This window comes from Diceros bicornis, chromosome 22, assembly GCF_020826845.1.
Source record: "Diceros bicornis minor isolate mBicDic1 chromosome 22, mDicBic1.mat.cur, whole genome shotgun sequence".
NCBI lineage: Eukaryota > Metazoa > Chordata > Mammalia > Perissodactyla > Rhinocerotidae > Diceros > Diceros bicornis.
Genome location: NC_080761.1, coordinates 56,196,021 through 56,213,482, shown reverse-complemented (window position 1 = coordinate 56,213,482; position 17,462 = coordinate 56,196,021).

Genomic DNA, 17,462 nt, shown 5'->3' with positions numbered 1-17,462 from the left:
AGACTATCTCCAGGTAGACAGTGTCAGAATCGAGTCAACTTGTGAGACACCCAGCTGGTGTCAGAGAATTGCTTGCTGGATGTGTGAGGGAACCCCCCCCCCTCCCTGCTGCGGTGGAATTGGGTGCAGAACCTCTATTACTGGGGTAGTTAACTTTCTGGAGTGAGTTGTTACTTTCCAGAATACGGTTACTTCTTGCGACACTTGGGGTTCCCTTCACTTCAGAAGAGCCCCCTGTGGAACTAGCCCTGTGGTTTCAAGGGTCGCTGAGGCTTCTGTGTGAACAGCAGCCTCCCTGTGTTCTGGCTCTGCCCCATATACACCACAAGTTTTCACGCACCTCATGCAGAAGGCAGTAACAGAAGGAAGTGTTTAAACAATTCTTGTAGTCACTCTTATGCACATTTTCTAGTGTACCAACATTAACCCAGGCACAGATCGGGCACAATTTGTTTCCTAAGCAAATTCATCACACAGGAATCAGCTTTCCTCTGAGACAGGGTGTCGACTCAACTCTGCCTCTTCCAGTGGCAGACAGATGGGAAATGAATTTGGAAGGTGTCCCAAGGAGCGACAGCCCTTGGCTTCTTCCCTTGGGGCCTGGTGCGGGATCCAGGAGGGGCTTTGGAAGGATGGGCTTGAGCACAAGGGGCTGTGGAGCCATGAACGCAGCCAGGGAAACTGCCCAGAGGGGTGCAGCTCCGAGCACAGTCTCCAGGAGATAAGCTCAGCAAAATAAACCGTGAATACCCTCCTTTCCGGCACAGGAGCTCTCGGGGAGCCGGGAGCTTCAGTCTGGGGCACGGGCGCACTTTTTACACAGCAGACTGTGCTTCATCACATGGACAAGCAGAGACTTCACAGCGGCAGCAGCTTCTCCAAGCCAGGTGGGCGCCCAGACCCCACCTCTCTGAAGCTCACCCCGCTCCTCCGTGAGCAGAGCGGGTGCTGTGCGTCATCGGACAAAACATATTCTAAAATGACTACTGCTCTAATTTCCCCCACTTTATTATCAATATTTTCAAACATACCAAAAAGTTGAAATAATTTTACAACGAACACCCATTTTCCCATTTTGCTAATAAAAACAAAAATCAACATTTTGCTATACAGTATTTGCTTTATCGTGTATCTGTCCCACTATCTATCCATCAATCTGTCTTATTTGCTGTTATATTTCAGAGTCAGTTGCAGACGGAAGGTAGTTTGTTTTTGGTCACTGTATTTAACTGATTTTAAAATTTCAAAAATAATTAAAGAAAAACATGAGATTTTGTAATTATTGAAGAGTGCACGAGTTAAAACAAATTGAAGAATACAAACTAAAATTCATGTTTTATATTCCAAAGGCTGAGATGGGTGGTCCTTAAAGCAGACAGGATGATGGAAGAAACACCGTTGGTGGCCACGGTTGGAAACCCGTGTCCGCGGGCTCCCAGCAGGGCAGGAGAGCCCTGAGCCCACACTGGGAGTCTGGGGTGGATTATGCAGGGTGGAATGGTGGGATAAAAGGCTGATGGACAACCCAGGAGGTGGCACCAAGGACAAAAATGCAAACTGAGAGCCAGGCTGGTGGCCCCACCGAGGTTTCACGCTGAAGAGGCAGGCAGGAAATGAAGACTGGTGTGAGGGAAGATGAGAGAGCGAGCCTGATGCCACAGCGGGAGGGCCCAGAGGTAAAGGAAGGATTGAGAACAACCCCAGGTCCTCTGGACCAGCCCTCCGGGCCATCGCGGCTCCTGGCAAGACATAGGGTCCAGCGTGTGGAGACAGGGGTTCTTTGTGGTTTAATGACGAGCACAGATCTGGGGTGTTAGGATATCCTCTTACTTGCACAGGGCACACAAGGACCACCGTCTGTTTGGTTCTCGAGTCCAGAAGGATGCTCTGTTCATTCTGTTAACTGGGAGAAGGCATTATAAGAAAAAAAGGTTTCTATAATTACAGAAGTCAGGGAAGTTGTAGGTTAAACAGAACAAGTTTCTTTACTTAGGACTTCTCAGATGAGTAACGCAACTGTGCGGTATAGTATCCGAGGAAGTGATACATTTTGCAGTGTTTGCAAATACTCTCCCGTCAATCATTTTTAGCATCTTTGGGAACTCATTTTGTGGCATATGGCCCTACGTTTCTGGGGTATCACTTGATAACAGGGCTCCCAGCCCTGCTGATGAGACTTCTGTAAGTTGGAGTGAAGCTGCATCCAGGGCAACAGAGAAAGGAAACAAACATTTCAGACAATGAGATGCAGGGTGGTCTTGTGTGCCCTTACTCATTCTTCGCTGGGGGAAAGCACAGACCTGTGTTGTCCCTGAATATCGCTGGCTGCCTTGGTTCAGCACAGGCTGCCGCATGAAGCCTTCCCTAAAGCTTCCAGCCACGCTGTTTCCCCCACATGGACGGGGACTGAACCCTCCCCATATTTTAGCCCCACATTTGTGCTCTGTTTTAATTGCTTCGCTCCATGTATGTTGAGAGAATTCTACCCTTTTAAATCAAAAGAATTCTGTTCAAGTTTTCCTGCTCTGTAGTCATGAATACTTTACCTACACTCTCGTTTTATTTTGTAAACAAAGGTTAGTAACAGGTAACTACTCAGGGTCTTCTGAGGATGAGGGTTAATATTGATGACGAGCTCCTACTGAAGTATGCAGTATACAGTAAGTGCTCAATAAATGTACTGATGTGGAAACATGCATATCATCATTAGCAGAATTATATTTGTTAGAATTTATTTCAAATTCTCATAATAAACACTCAATAAATACCTGGTGAGTTGAAATAAAGTTTATATTAGGGAAATATTTTTTTTAAATATTTTAATCAGGGTCTGGCCCAGTGGTGCAAGTGCACTGGCCCAGTGCACGTGCTCTGCTGCAGCGGCCCGGAGTTCGCTGGTTCAGATCCCGGGCGCGCACTGACGCACTGCTTGTCAAGCCATGCTGTGGCACCGTCCCATATAAAGTAGAGGAAGATGGGCATGATGTTAGCCCAGGGCCAGTCTTCCTTAGCAAAAAAAAAAAAAAAAGGAGGAGGAGGACTGGCAGATGTTAGCTCAGGGCCGATCTTCCTCACAAAAACAAACAAACAAACAAAAATATTTTAATCACATTGTATGCTAATTACAGCCCTACAATTTGAGAAATATATGTAAGAATTGCCTGGGAAATAATGTCTTTAGAGGAACCAGGGTATTATTTTGACAAGAGATGAGTTAAGACATCGCAGCATGCTGGTGTAAGAAGCAGGAAGACCCCTAAAGTGGAGGTGCCCGTCTCTGAGCACCCAGCCTCTCAAACATCCATGCGTCAGATCTCCTGGCAGAGCTGCCACCGCCAGTGCTCAGGGCATGCCAGGGTGGGAGCAGAAGGGGGCTTGATTCTACTTCTCCCATCCGGTTCTGACCACACGTCCCTCATCCAGGACTTTCCAGAATTCCATGCGCGTCACCCCAGAGGGAGGAGCAGGATGAACTAGTCGGGGCTCCAACATTCCCAAACCCTCTTCAGATTAAAGTAGCGAAACTTTTGTTTGTCGTCTATTGGAAGATCCTGCATGAAATTTTGCCCAATAAGAAGGGTTCAGCTATTAAAACGCACGTTAGAAGCTGAGCCACTCAGTCTTCAGAGTTACAGCTGCTGAAAGGCGGAAGTGCTGCTGCCCTGGCCACACCACTCTGCGCTTAGTGATTCAGACGCCCTCCCGTCTCCTTGACTCACCGCCTCTCACCTTCCCCTCCTTTCTCTGAGAGCCTCTGCCTCCTGTGAGGTGGCTGGTGGCTGTAGCTGCTCGGGGGTAGGGGACAGGAAGCTGAGATTTCAGACCTAAGCCAGTTCCAGAGAAAACCCCCTGTTCACTGGATGTTTTCAAGTCCACCGTCTGGGCTACATGCCTCTGTGAGTGCGTCCCACCTGCAGGATTTGGCTGCTTGGCTAGCGGCACTCCCTTTGGAGGAAAACAAGAAGGCCGGCCACCAGGAGCTGTCTCCATCATGGGGACCCTCTGCCTTGCTGCCCCCACTTCTCTCATGGGCCCCATTCATGAGTCTTCACCCTCATAAAGTGGCTCTGAGCTGTTTTTACTCACAACACTCCTGATGCCAAATCTGTGGGTTCTGTCCTCAGAAAAGCAATTCTCCAATTCTCTGCAAAAACAACTGGGTGTCCAACACTTTGATTCAATTCTGTCGCTAACTACCTTGGTGCAGACCCCGTGGGTTAAAGGCTCAGGCCCACAGGACTACTCCCTTCAGACACCAGTCACAAGTCCCTGGTCGTCACCTGTACTGACCAACCGGCTGTAAATTCATGGGGTTCCCACCACCCCCTCCTCAGCTTTGATAATTGGCTAGAACAGCTCACAGAACTCAGGAAAGTGCTTTCCTTACTGTTATCAATTTATTAATAAGGATACAATCCTGGTACAACCAGAGGGAAGGCATGTGTAGGGCAGGGTATGAGGGAGGGGCATGGACCATCTATGCCTTCCCTGGGCACGCCACCCTCCCAGCACCTGGATGTGTTCACCAACCTGGAAGCTCCCCGATGCCCATCGTTTAAGGGTTCCTATGGAGGTTCCATTACTTAGGCGTGATTGGCCATTGGTGACTGAACTCAGTCTCTCCCCTCCCTGGAGGGAGGTCAGGGGTGAGGATGAGAGCTCCAACCCTCTGATCAGGTCTTGGTCTTCCTGGCAAACAGCCCCCGTCCTGAAGCTGTCTAGGGGCCCCCACCCTCTAGTCATTTCCTCACTCTTATCATTCTGGAGATCCCAAGGGTTTTAGGAGCTGTGTGCCAGGATAAAGACCAAATATATATTATTGTATCACAGTGGCCTTCCATGAGAATACTAAATTCCTCAAGGCCTCTAATATATAAATACCCCTTGTTAAGTTAACAGGACCGTACAGATGGGCCCATACTTCTACACTCTTACTCTCTAGGTGACCTTTTAAGCCACTTAGAAGCCTTCATGGCTCTGCTGATGTGGTTTGCAGTAGGCTGAAGGATGACTAAGTGTGGCTGCCACTGCCTACTTCTGCTCTAAGTGTTGACCTGAACATTTGAGGATAGTTGCATTTCCCTATTGTCTCTGTCTGAAACGTTCTTTCTCTCCTTCACTGCTTGGGATAGACTAGATTATCATGCACAGATGTCCTGCCCTCCCTGCAGCCTTGGTGTGGAGTTCTCATGCCTGTCTCAGGGACTTTAGGATTGGCCATCGTGTGCTTTGGCAAATGAAATGAGGGCAGAAGTGACAGTGCCCGTTCTGAGCTGACACCTGAAGAGGCGTTGCAGGTTTCTGCATTCCCTTTCGGGTACTGTACTATCTTATCACACAGTGGTGAGGTCACGGGTCCCAGGAACATGAGACACACAGAGAACAGACCTGGATTCAAGCCATAGCCTCGAACCAAAGCCAACAAATCACAACCCACCTATCTGTTAGCGAGAAAAATAAATGCTTGTTGTCGTAGGCCACTGAGTTTAGGATGATGACTTGCTGGTCACCGTGGAAATAGCTGATTGACACCTCCTCTTCATTAACAATCCCGTAAGTTCCAGGGGAAGGCCTCCGTCTGCTGTGGCCTGCATTAGAGCACCAGTTGACTGGTATCCAATTGATAGTTAATGATTCTCCGTCTATCTTAGGATGAGAGCCTGAAGAGGAGGGACTCTACCATTCATTCATTCATTCATTCATTCACCACAGAGAGTTTGTCACAGAGTAGATCTTTGATAAAAGACTGTGTACTGCGTGACTGTATTATTAATTAATGATCTTCAATACTCTTACTTTTCTTGTTTACTTTGTTGTGGGGTTTTAAGATTGAACATCTTGTTGGCATCTTTACCAGAGATGACAGAAAAAGCAAGAAGAGATGAGCTCAAATGATTAGTCAGCAGACAATGATGGGGAAGTAGATTGGAAATACCGTTTGAATGTGGTCATGAGATTTTTGTGTTTCCCAGTCTCATGTTACTACAGAACATTCCAAATTGGCCTACATAATTCCTTGCACCTAATTTGAACTGATTCAACATTCGCTGCCTAATGAATGATGCTTCCAGAGTACCAAAAATTGCTTAAAGTGTGGCCATCATTAAAATACCGAGAAAATTCACTCTCATTGACTTGGCTGTGCAAAGCCATTATAGCTTCTTATTTTAATAGCAGAACTAATGGTCCTCATGGCCTCCCATCTCACTAGGTGAGGAGAGATGGGTTTCGATCATCTTAATTTAGGTTTCCTGGAATCACACTCAGAGGCAAGAATGTGAGTGCGCGTAGTTATTTGAAAGATGATCCCGGGGAGCTGAGAAGGGAGGCAGCCAGCGGAATGTGTGTTACAAGCACTTTAACCGTGATGGGTGCTGGAGCTTAGTCCCACGGGAGCTCTGGGAGCCTGTGTAGAAGCTGTGCTAAGAACTACTCTGACCGGGGGAGGGGCTGGGGTATTAACACCCCGACTCCCTACGGTCCCTGCTGAGGGCTGCTCCTGCAGGCTACTGGTTTTCTGGTACTTTCCACCTGCTCCACCATGCTCACAGTGGGCTCCCACCCTGTGGGGCTGTCCACAGGATGCCGACAGGCCTGAGGGAATAAAAGTGGGGTGCTGACCCGTCCACTGCTCTCGGATGTCATGACGCCAAGTTGACAAAATCACTGTCTCCTCAGATTTAAATTGTGTCCTTTGGAAGATAGAGTCTCTTGAAAAAGTGCTTCACCTTCCAGATTTTCTCTCTTGTTTCCTCTCTCCAATGTGACAGTGAGGACATGCATTTTTGAGGCCTCCTCGTGGTAGAGGAGACAGGGCATTAGACCTGGTATTCTGGAAATCCCATCTGGTTTCTCTTTCTGATGTGGCTTGTCCAGGGACTCTTGTCCCATCTGGCTTCCTGGGGTATTGTGTCCACACCTCCCATTGGAGTCCTCGTTTCCAGCCTTTTGCTGCTGGTCCCAAGGCCCTGGCATCCTTGAATGTCACTGGCTCATCTCCGGGGTCTACAGCCCACAGCCTCCCTGAGCCAGACTATGTCTCCTCTCCAGAGCACACAGGGACTTCTGGGTCCCTTAGAGGACATGTATGAGAGGCAGGGACACTGCTTTAGGCTTCTTCACCTACCCATCATCCTCCACTAACATGGCGCTATTTTATTTCTGCCCCAGCACATAGCCACATGAGCAGTGCCCTGGGATTCCAAGCGGGGAATGTTCTTTGATTTGAGCTTTCTCTTTCGACTACCTACCAGGCTTCCTCACATCCCTGAGGACGTCAGGAGGAATGAGGGACACACTTGTCTCTCTGCCCTCTTCTCTTCTCTCTCTCTTTCTCTTTCTGTCTCATCTCTCTTCACGGAGACCTGAAAGGATAGACTTTATATCATATCCTTCTCTCTCCAGCCCGGGATAATGCTAAGCTTGAATGTCGCATTGCCCAGGTCTGGCTCTTAATGGAAACTTAAAAAACAATTGAAAATCCTTGACCTACAAAATGAATGTCTTGCTGCAGATTTGAAAATCCTTTTCTGAATGTCAGAGCATAATGTTGAATCATTCTTCCTTTTTGTATAGTAGCAAACTTAAATCTCCTGAAACAAATGAAGGCCTCTGGCAGGGTAAGGCGAGGTCAGGACAAACAGAGGCAAAAAAGAAAAGAACATTAATATATTTCAACAATATTGTTCTCCATTTCATTAAGGTCTTTTTTTTTTTTTGGAAATACAAGATGATGGTCAGAAAAAAATTCAATCAGTCTTGCTTATTCTTTTTTCCATTTCCTCCATCCATCACTTGAACTTTCTGTAAATTCAATTTTGAAACTGGGTGCTGCAGTCACAATGCTAGCCTCTCTAAGGAAGAGAAAACCAACTCAAACTGATTTAAACAGAGCCTTCCAGCTTCAACAATGACAAAGCTGCAGCTCAACAGAACCGCAGGACACAGGTTCTCTCCGTCCTGTCATCCTCAGCTTTGCCCTCAGCTGCTTCCCTAGTGGGGGCAGTATGGGTCGAGTCTTCTGGGTACCATATCCAGATACGGCAATTTCTAGAGGAAGAAAGGGACTTTCTCTGCTGCACCTCCCTCTAAAGAGCCAAGTACCTGCAGCAGACACTGGGGTGTGCCACCCAGACACTCCCTTTCAGAATGGAGGCCTCACCTTGCGGTGGCCAGGAGAGTTGGCTCATGATGTCTCACTGCCGAGTCCCTGCTCAGCAATCGCACTCCTCAGAAGGAGGCAGTCTTGCTCAAGGATACGCCCCCTCCCTGTGATCTGAGCCCGGGGGCATCCTATAACCAGTGACTGGTCCCAGCTTCCCATGCGATGGGCTGACATCTCTGTTGCAATTGTGTGGAGTTAACTTCCCACTCTGCCCAATCCTGTTTCCCTCCGTCCTTTACAGATGGTGTTCTTGGAAACACTCCCAGATAAATCTCATGTATACAAAACTCTGCATCAGAATCTTTCTCCCATGGAACTCACCCCAAAAGAATTCATATGAGGAGTGGTCCTAAGAAGCTGGTTTAAAAAGATATTTTGGATATAGACCACCTACCAGCTAGCTGGTGATGAGGACCCCATTGCTGATAGACCTTGACAATCTATAGCAGCACAATTGTTAATAATTTTACAGTGGCAAAGTAGAATGGAGATACGAGAGGAAGAGATTACAAGACAACACATGTTATTCTGGATCTACCCCCCTTTCCTCCTGGCCACCAGACCAATAACGAGGCACAATGGAGTGTCTGCAAAGGAGGAAAGTGGCCGTGAGCTGCAGGACCTGGGGATCTCGCCAACTTGCACCATCAGGAAAGGGAAGAGTAAATATGTGGGTGGATCCTGAGGGTGGTGGCTCAAGGAAGGGGCACATAAAGTTGGGTAAGAAGAGTTTATTGATATAGAAATACTCTCCCCACATCCAGGATCTAACGCCCTGGAATATGGTGCTGACCTTCTGTAGGAGGTCTCTTGGAAGCCTGGAAAAAGTAATTGCTCACATTAAGAAATATGTCCTGTCCTGTCCAGGGCAGGAAGCGGAAGAAGGGATTAAGAGGCTCGGAGAAGTCACATACTAGAGTGGATATAAGTAAAGCTAAGAATGTCACCAGCCGAATATGTGCCATTGAAGAGTCTGGAAAGAACTCCATTTTCAAACAGTAAGAAATGTCCTTTTGAAAGGGCATCGTCGAGGAGCTCAGAGAGGGCCATCCTTGTCCTCTGGGGCTCAGGAAAGGAGATGCTGTTATAGAGCCAAGCTCTCTGATAGTAATAGAAATGCCAGGATCCAGAAATAACAGAGCCAAGGGGGAGGGGCTGAACTGCCAGAGTCAAGGTGGGTGCAGTTTTCATACTGAACAACACGGTTGGGATGACAGCTGGGGGCCTGACCTGCAGAGGACTGTGGAGATGATTCATAAAACACAGTGTTTCTGGGGACAAGATAAATGGGCAGCCAACAACGCATTGCCTCATTAAGCCAAAGAAATCAAGGATGAATAAGTACATGACTGAGGGCAGCTGACCAATAACAAGTCACAATTCCTTGTGTGGTTTCTGGGTTTGAGCCAGATCGCAGCCCTAGATCCATTAACTGAAGGACCCCACAGCACCACAATAAGTGTAGAATAATTGTTCTCCTGGTCCAGGTGTTGGCAAACTGTGGCCTGTGGCCCAAATCCAGCCCACTGCCTGTTTTTGTAGATACCACTAGAACACAGCCTCTCCCAATCATCTACGTATCACCTGTGTGTCTGCCTCTTGCTATGACACCAGGGGTGAATAGTTGCGACGGAGATCATATGGCCTGCAAAGCCAAAAATGCGTATACTCTAGGCCTTTACAGAAAAAGTTGGCTGACGCCTGTGCTAGTCCTTCCCCAAAGTGATCTGTGTCAATTTAATCAGTTTACTCTGAGGAAAAGAGAAGACCTGGTCATTTTAAAGACTTTTGGACACAGGACCTGAGTTGACATCAATAACCAAAATCTGAAACATGTTCATGCCCCGCCCATCAGAGTGAGAGATATGGTAAATAAAGGGACTCCTGATGCCAATCAGTCTCCTAGTGGGTCCACTGGTCTGCAGATCCCTTTGGTGGGCATTTCACAGGCCTCTGAAGGTACGATTTTGAAACGGAGGGTTGGCGGAATCCTCATATGAGGTCCCTGGCTTTTGAGATAAGGGCTGTCACGTCGAGGAAGGCCAAGTGGAATCCTCTGCAAGTACTCACCCCCTATTTTGGTCAAGACAGTAAATCCAAACAGCATCACATCCTGGAGAAAATGACAGATGCCATCCTGAAGGACCTAGAGGATGTTGAAGTGGGGATCACCATCCACCCTCATTTAAGTCACAATCTGTGCCCTACAAACATCAGATGGCTCCTGAGGGATGCTAGAGGAATGTCCCAAATCCACCAACAGTAGCCCTAATCGGAACTGCGATGCCAGAGGCAGTATCATTGCTAGAGCAGGTTAAATACCCTCAGGTACATAATATGCAACATATTGTTCTGGTGAATGCATTCTTTTCTGTTCCTAATAGGAAGGAAAGTCAGAAGCAATTTCCCTTCAGGTGGGATGGACAACAGGCCTCAAACAATGTTGCCCTGTGGCTGTGTTAACCCTCCCTCGTTCAGTCATAATATAGTCCAGAGGGACCTAGACCTTCGAAACATTCTGCAAACATTGCACTGGTCTACTGTTTTGCTACCATCGTGTTATCAAGACTGGACAAGCAAGAAGTGACAAATCTGCTGGAAATCTTGGCTAGACACATGTGCTCTAGGATGAAATAAACCCAGTGAAGATTCAGAGGCCCACCGCATCGTTGAAATATTTAGGATTCAGAAGGTCTGGGATTGGTCAAGATATCTCTTTAAAGTAGACAAATTATTCATTCTTGAACTCTGCAGCACTAAGAAGGAAGCGCAATGTCTGGTGGTCTTCAGGGGACTCTGGTGGAAGCATACGCATATCCAGGAATGACTTTCTGACCCATATACCGGGTGACACAAAAGGCTGCCACCTTTGAGAGAGGCCCAAAGGAGCAGGTCCAGGACGAGGTGCACATGGCCTGGAGCTTGTGCCACACAACTCTCCACATAGATGGATCTGTGCTGAGAAAAGACATCTTGTGGAGTTTATGGGAGGCCACAATAAAAGAATCATAACATAGATTCCCTCGGGTCATGGACCAAGGTCATGCCACCTGCAGCAGAGAACCATATATCATTCAAAACCCAGCTCCTAAGATGCTATGTGGCCCTGGTGGAGGTGGAGTGCCTGACCAAGCAGCCGGAACTCCCCATCCTGAGCTTGGTTCTGTCCATTTCACCACGTCAATGGTTGGGTGGGCCAAACAGCACTCCACTGCAAGATGAAGGTGGTGTTTCTGGAATTGGGCACAGGTGGGGCTGGAGGGCAAAAATGGCAGCATGAGCATGCAGTTTGGGTCTGCATGTTACCCTCCCTGCTATACCCACACCTCTCCCTTGCCTCACACCCATGAACAAATGGGAGACTCCTGTGATCAGCTAATGGAGGAGGCAGAATTTGACTCATGGATAGGTTCACTTGGTGTGTGAGTTCAAGCCAAAATTGGACTATTGCTACATTACAGCCTCATGAGGGGTGGCCCTGAAAGACAGCGGCTGGTGGCACTTCTCCCAGGGGTCAGAGTTTTGAGTGGTTTACTTGGAAATCTAACCTTGTGTGGGGAAAGAAGTAGCTCAATTCTTACAATACACATGGACTCATGGGCCATTTTGCATGACCTGGCTTTAGATCAAGAGCCTCTAGGGAGGGTGAATAGAACATTGGGCACAACAAGGTCTGGAGGACAGACAGTTGGATGGATCTATGGGCATAAGCATGAAGTATGAAAATTTCTGTATCACATGCTAACACCCACCGGAGAGCGTTCACCACATAAAAAGCATACACGACCAATTAAACAGAGGATTAGCCAGTTGACATCAGCCAGGCTCTGACATGGGCCACCCTCGTGTTGGTAGACTGGTGGGTAGCCAGTTGGTAGATGAGAGGGTAGCCATGGTGGAAGGAACGAGCTGATGCATGAACCTAATGGAATTGTCTTTCACTAACAACGGCTGCCCAGCTTCTGTCACCACCTAAACACCAATCTGATGCTTGAACCCAGCGCATCCTCAACAGACCAACAGCCACTTGGTGGCAAGTTGATTATCTGGGATCTCTTCCACCCTAGAAAGGAAGAAATTTATCTTAACTGGTATTGATTCATATTCTAGTTGAGGGTGTGACTTTCCTGCCATAAAGCCTCAACCTCTGATGACTTATAGGGAATGACTTACAAGGAACCCACTTTACAGCAAAGGAGGTGTGGCAGCAGTGGGCACATGTACATGGGATCTTCTGGTTTTATCACTTACCACATCACCCAGAAGCCAATGGCCTGGTAGAACCATTAAAAAGTCTTGAGAAAACCCAGTGGTGGTGCCAGCTTGACGATGATTCTCTGCAGGGATGGGACACCATCCTCCAGATGCATGGTCATTTTATGGTGCCAGGTCACCAACAGGTGGAATATGTGTCTGGGAACCAAGAAGTGCTTACCATTACTCCCATGGCCCAGTTGGGGAACAGTCTGTGTTTATCCTCCCAGCAACTGTAGGTTCTGGGATCTAGAGATCTTATTCCCAGGAGGATGCTTCCACCAGGGCTCATAGCAGAGTCCCATTAAACTTAAGCTTTGCTGCTGCCTCGTCAATGTGAGTTCTTCATGGCAAGAGAGTGGGAGGCAAGAAGAGGAGTCAGCATCCTGGCAGGGTCATTGGCCTGGATTATCAGAGGAGGTAGGTCTGCTTCACACAACGGGGGTAGGGAGGAAGAATGTGTGCATCCAGGCAATCCACTTGGGTACCACTTGGTACTCCCTTGCCTAACTTTGATGGTAAATAGACAAACGCTGCTACCATAGTCTGAGAAGGGCTTGGTGAGCAGAAGCAGACTCTCGGGGAGGAGGGTCCGGGTCACAACACGAGGTGTGACCCTTGGACCAGCAGAGGTGTTAGCCAAGAGTCAGGAGAATCTAGGATGGATGATGGAGGAGAGAGATGATAAGTATCAGTTGTGACCTGGAGACAAGAGGCTGGGGCTATGCTACCTTCACCCAATTTTCTTTGGTTGTCTCCCCAGGAAGAAGACCAGCCAAAATACTGGAGGACGTGCTCCCAGATGGAGTGAACTTACTACACAAAGCTAGTGAACCTGAGCAGTGCAAGGAGACACTGCAGAAGACTGTGGTTCGGTGCCCAGACAACCTCTTCAGGGCTGAGGTACTCTCTCCCCAGCTGCTGGTGGTGCCGATGCTGACGGCTCACAGCCGAGTCCCTCAGGAAAGGGGTCACGTAGCGGGTGGTGGCTGCTGCCCTGGGACACCCCACACCAGTGACCAGACGCAGGAGGAAAATGCCCCAGTCCCTGACTTCCGCTTGGGATGGCCTCTGTGAGGCCGTCTCAGTTCCATGGTGCCTTTTGGTTGGCTGGGTCTCTGTGCAGACCACCCAGTCCTGCTTCCTGCACTTTCTTGCAATTGTTGCTCTCAGGAATACTCCTCAATAAACCATCTGCATGTGAACCTCCGTCCCTGAGTTCTTTTCCAGGGTGCCCTGCTAGAGCAATAAATCCTGCCCAGAAATGTCCCCCAGGCCACATTTCCCCAACCTCGTTGGATAGACTTGGGTCATATGTCCGTTGCTCAGCCAATGACCACCAAGAAGACTGAGTTCCCCTGCTTGGATTAAATCAGTCATTTGGGGGTGGAACAGATGTAGGAGGTCGACCAAATGCCCACTCTCCATGGAATGTTGAGAAGTCGCTGACTAGCACATCGACCTCCCCAGATGCCTCCAGAGCTGTGTCAGCACAGAGCTGAGTGGACGGCGGCTGCCCTTCTTGATCATTTGTGGTGCTGAGCAGGGCCTGTGTTGCACGCCATCCTGGCACCTGCCTCCCGGAGGAGCAGAGCAGCTGCTGGAGTGGCTAGAGTGTAATACAGACCTGCACCGGCCAGGCCCTGTGTCACGCGCCAAAACACATGTGGGGGAATATTTAAATATCTAAGTGCTGTTGTCACCCTCTATAAAAATAAACCTCAAATGTTTAGTACTTTCCTTTAGAAAAGTGAAAAGATTTAAAAAAAAAGTCACAGGTGAACTCAGGACTCTGGCTTCCTCCTCATTGAGAACTTGGCTGTGGTGTTAGGATCTCAAGGGGACAGAGTGGAAGTCCCATGTGTGCTCCTGGGGACTCTAGTTCAGAGGATGCAATGGGAGTTTTAGAAAAATGAAAGGAAAGCATCCGTGCCCAAATACCTTCCGTGATGCTGAGTAACAAGGAGCAACAGGTTCTTCTCCACGGCCGTCTGAGAGCGCTCCCCACAGCTCACACGCAGCCGCCGGAGACGCGGTGGTGATCTCAGGGCACCTCTCCTGGCCACGGCTCCGTTTCCTTCTTATTCTGCAAGCGTTGCTGCCTCAGCAACTCCGTGCATGCAGCCCAGCGTGGGCTGCTCGGATCCTACTCACCGCAGCGCACAGCTCGGCAGTTTTTCGTGTCCTAATGTCACTAGAAGATCCCAGCGTTATGTAACCGTGCATCGAGCACTTCCTGCACAGAACGAGCTTGCAGCTCTAGCGCTTTGTTTCTCTGCCTAGTCAGGAGGCGGAATTAGAAGATTTTTGTTAAATTATATGTCTAGTGGTGTTCTCTACAAGGGAAAGGAGAAAGGTGACCGAGTCCTGCCAGGCGTCGGGAACTTCTGTCACTCGGTTTTGGTAACCTCTGAGGACCGAGCTCTCACATGTCACGGGTACACGCCTCCCCCAAAGTTCGCCAGGGCCTCTATGTTAAGCGTGTCTTGTTTTCGTTTCGTGGCAGCATATTCAGTCAGGAGTATTCATAGTGAGTGCTCAAGAAAATCAGCAACAGGACTCGTGAAAAATTCTTAAAGATCTGCTGCTGATGTGTTTATCCAACACACGGACCCGAATGATGAGAAATGCATTCTCAACTGTGGACATAACCATAACAAAATGAAATAAAAACTGAGTTCAGTTGTGCATGGTTTTCTGGAGGTTTCGACTCTGTAGATTACCTTCTGAGGTTTTCTGTTCCTTTTTATGTTTTTGTGAATGTTTGCAGGTTTTAATGGCTTAGGTGGGCAAGTGGTAGATACAGAAGCATCAGAGGTGCCGCCCAGCAGTGGCCTTTTATTTTATTTTATTTTTTGTGAGGAAGATCAGCCCTGAGCTAACACCCATGCCAATCCTCCTCTTTTTGCTGAGAAAGACTGGCCCAGGGCTAACATCTGTGCCCATCTTCCTCCACTTTATACGGGACGCCGCCACAGCATGGCCTGACAAGCGGTGCGTCGGTGCCCGTCCGGGATCCGAACCCGGGCAGCCAGCAGCACAGCGTGCACTTAACTGCTACGCCACGGGGCCGGCCCCCAGCAGTGGCCTTTTAGGATGACCATCGGGAAGACAACAGAGCAGGCTTTCCCAGTAGGCATGTGCAATCAAAATAAATCCAAAGTAACATGGAAACAAAAATACCTTGGAGGGGGCCAGCCCAGTGGCATAGCAGTTAAGTTCACATGCTCCGCTTCAGTGGCCTGGGGTTCCCAGATTCAGGTCCCGGACATGGACCTACGCACCACTCATCAGCCATGCTGTGGTGGCATCCCACATACAAAATAGAGGAAGATTGGCACAGATGTTAGCTCAGGGCCAATCTTCCTCACCAAAAAAAAAAAAAGAGAGAGAAGAAAGAAGACATCCAGTTTCCTATTCAAGCTGCTCATTGACCCCTAACCAGGTCATGGAAATAGCCCCAGGAATGCACAGGAGACATGATCAGCTCTAAACATCTCATGACCTGAGAGTGCACTGTGTTGTAGAATGCACTGTGGGCCCTTCTCGGGTCTCATCCCCAGACGTTATTTCAAGAAAGGTGTAAACAGTCTGGTTACTGTTCTCTCAAGAACTCTGGCTTGGAGGAGAGGCTCTAGGGTGTCACATGCTCCCGGTTCTCCATCCTGCCAGCAACTAGGGCTCATCTAACCTGCCTCCAGGGAACATGTTGGGAGGGAAAGTGAGCGAGCTGTTCCTTTCCTCGTGCTTAGGGAATGCACAGTGGCCGGCGTGGGGGAGAGTCAGATGGTAAAGGTTTCAGTGTGCTAAGGTCGAGCAGAGCTAGTACTTACAAAAACAAAGCAAGAAAACAAAACACACTTAAAGTACAGAATGTCTCTCCCTGGATGTTCACTCTCAGAAAAATACAATCTTGATGCAAATGATCAAGAAGCAAGGCTAAGGTATTTTCAAGCAGACAGACCTGGGGATCTGAAGGTCTATTTATAGAAAGAGCCAGTGCAGATCTGTTCAGCCCTGCCTCGCCTGGGAAATTCCCAGTTACAGTGACCAAGCAGGGGACATGGGACCTGTGACTGAATGTCCCCAGGGCTCAGTACTGGCATGTGTGGACAGACAATCCCCCCAACTCCCCGCCCAAGGGCAACTTTGGGTACAGCAGAGTCATTTCCACCAACCATGCTCTGTAAACTGGATCTCCAAAGGACGCCATGAGTTCATTTAAAGATTTTTTCCTACATTTTTTCCCGTACTACCTTTTAAAAGTTTAGAAGATGGTTCTGAAATCAAATCCAGTTGATAGTCTCCAGGGAATCTCATTGTATCCTAAGATTTTAAGGAACAAGGCAGATTGTCTCTAATAATACATGCCTAGTCGGCCTTGATTCCCGGGAGAAGTTGAGAATGAGATGTCACTATATAGACAAAGATGCCTATCATCACATAACTGCAGACAGTGCTCCTGAACTGTGCCACACGTGCTGACTGAATGTTTGTGTCCCGCCGCCCATACGTTTGAAGCCCAACCCCCAGTGTGACTATATCTGGAGACGGGGCCTGTACAGAAGTAATTAAGGTTAATTAAGTTATGTATAAGGGTGGGACCCTGATGCAGTAGGACTGGTGTCCCCATGAGAAGAGACACTAGAGAGCTCTATCTCTCTCTCCGTGCACACAAAAGGAGACCCATGTGAGCACAGGGGGGTGGTGACCCCCTACAAGCCAAGAAAAGAGGCCTCAGAATGAAACCTACCTTGAGGGCACCTTGTTCTCAGACTTCCAGCCTCCAGGACTGTGAGAAACACATGTCTGTTGTTTAAGCTGCCCCGTCTGTGGTATTGTGTTATGCAGCCTGAGCTGACTCGTACATTACATGAGTGAGCACACGTCTCCATTCGGTGCCTGGGGCACTAAAGGTAATTATAATCACTCTAATAATAGATTCACCCTTTAGTGACCCTTTGCTATGCGCCTGGCACTGTTGGTCACTTTTAATTTGTATTCATTTCTCCTTTTGTCATGAGTGTCAAGGGTTCTTGGTGAG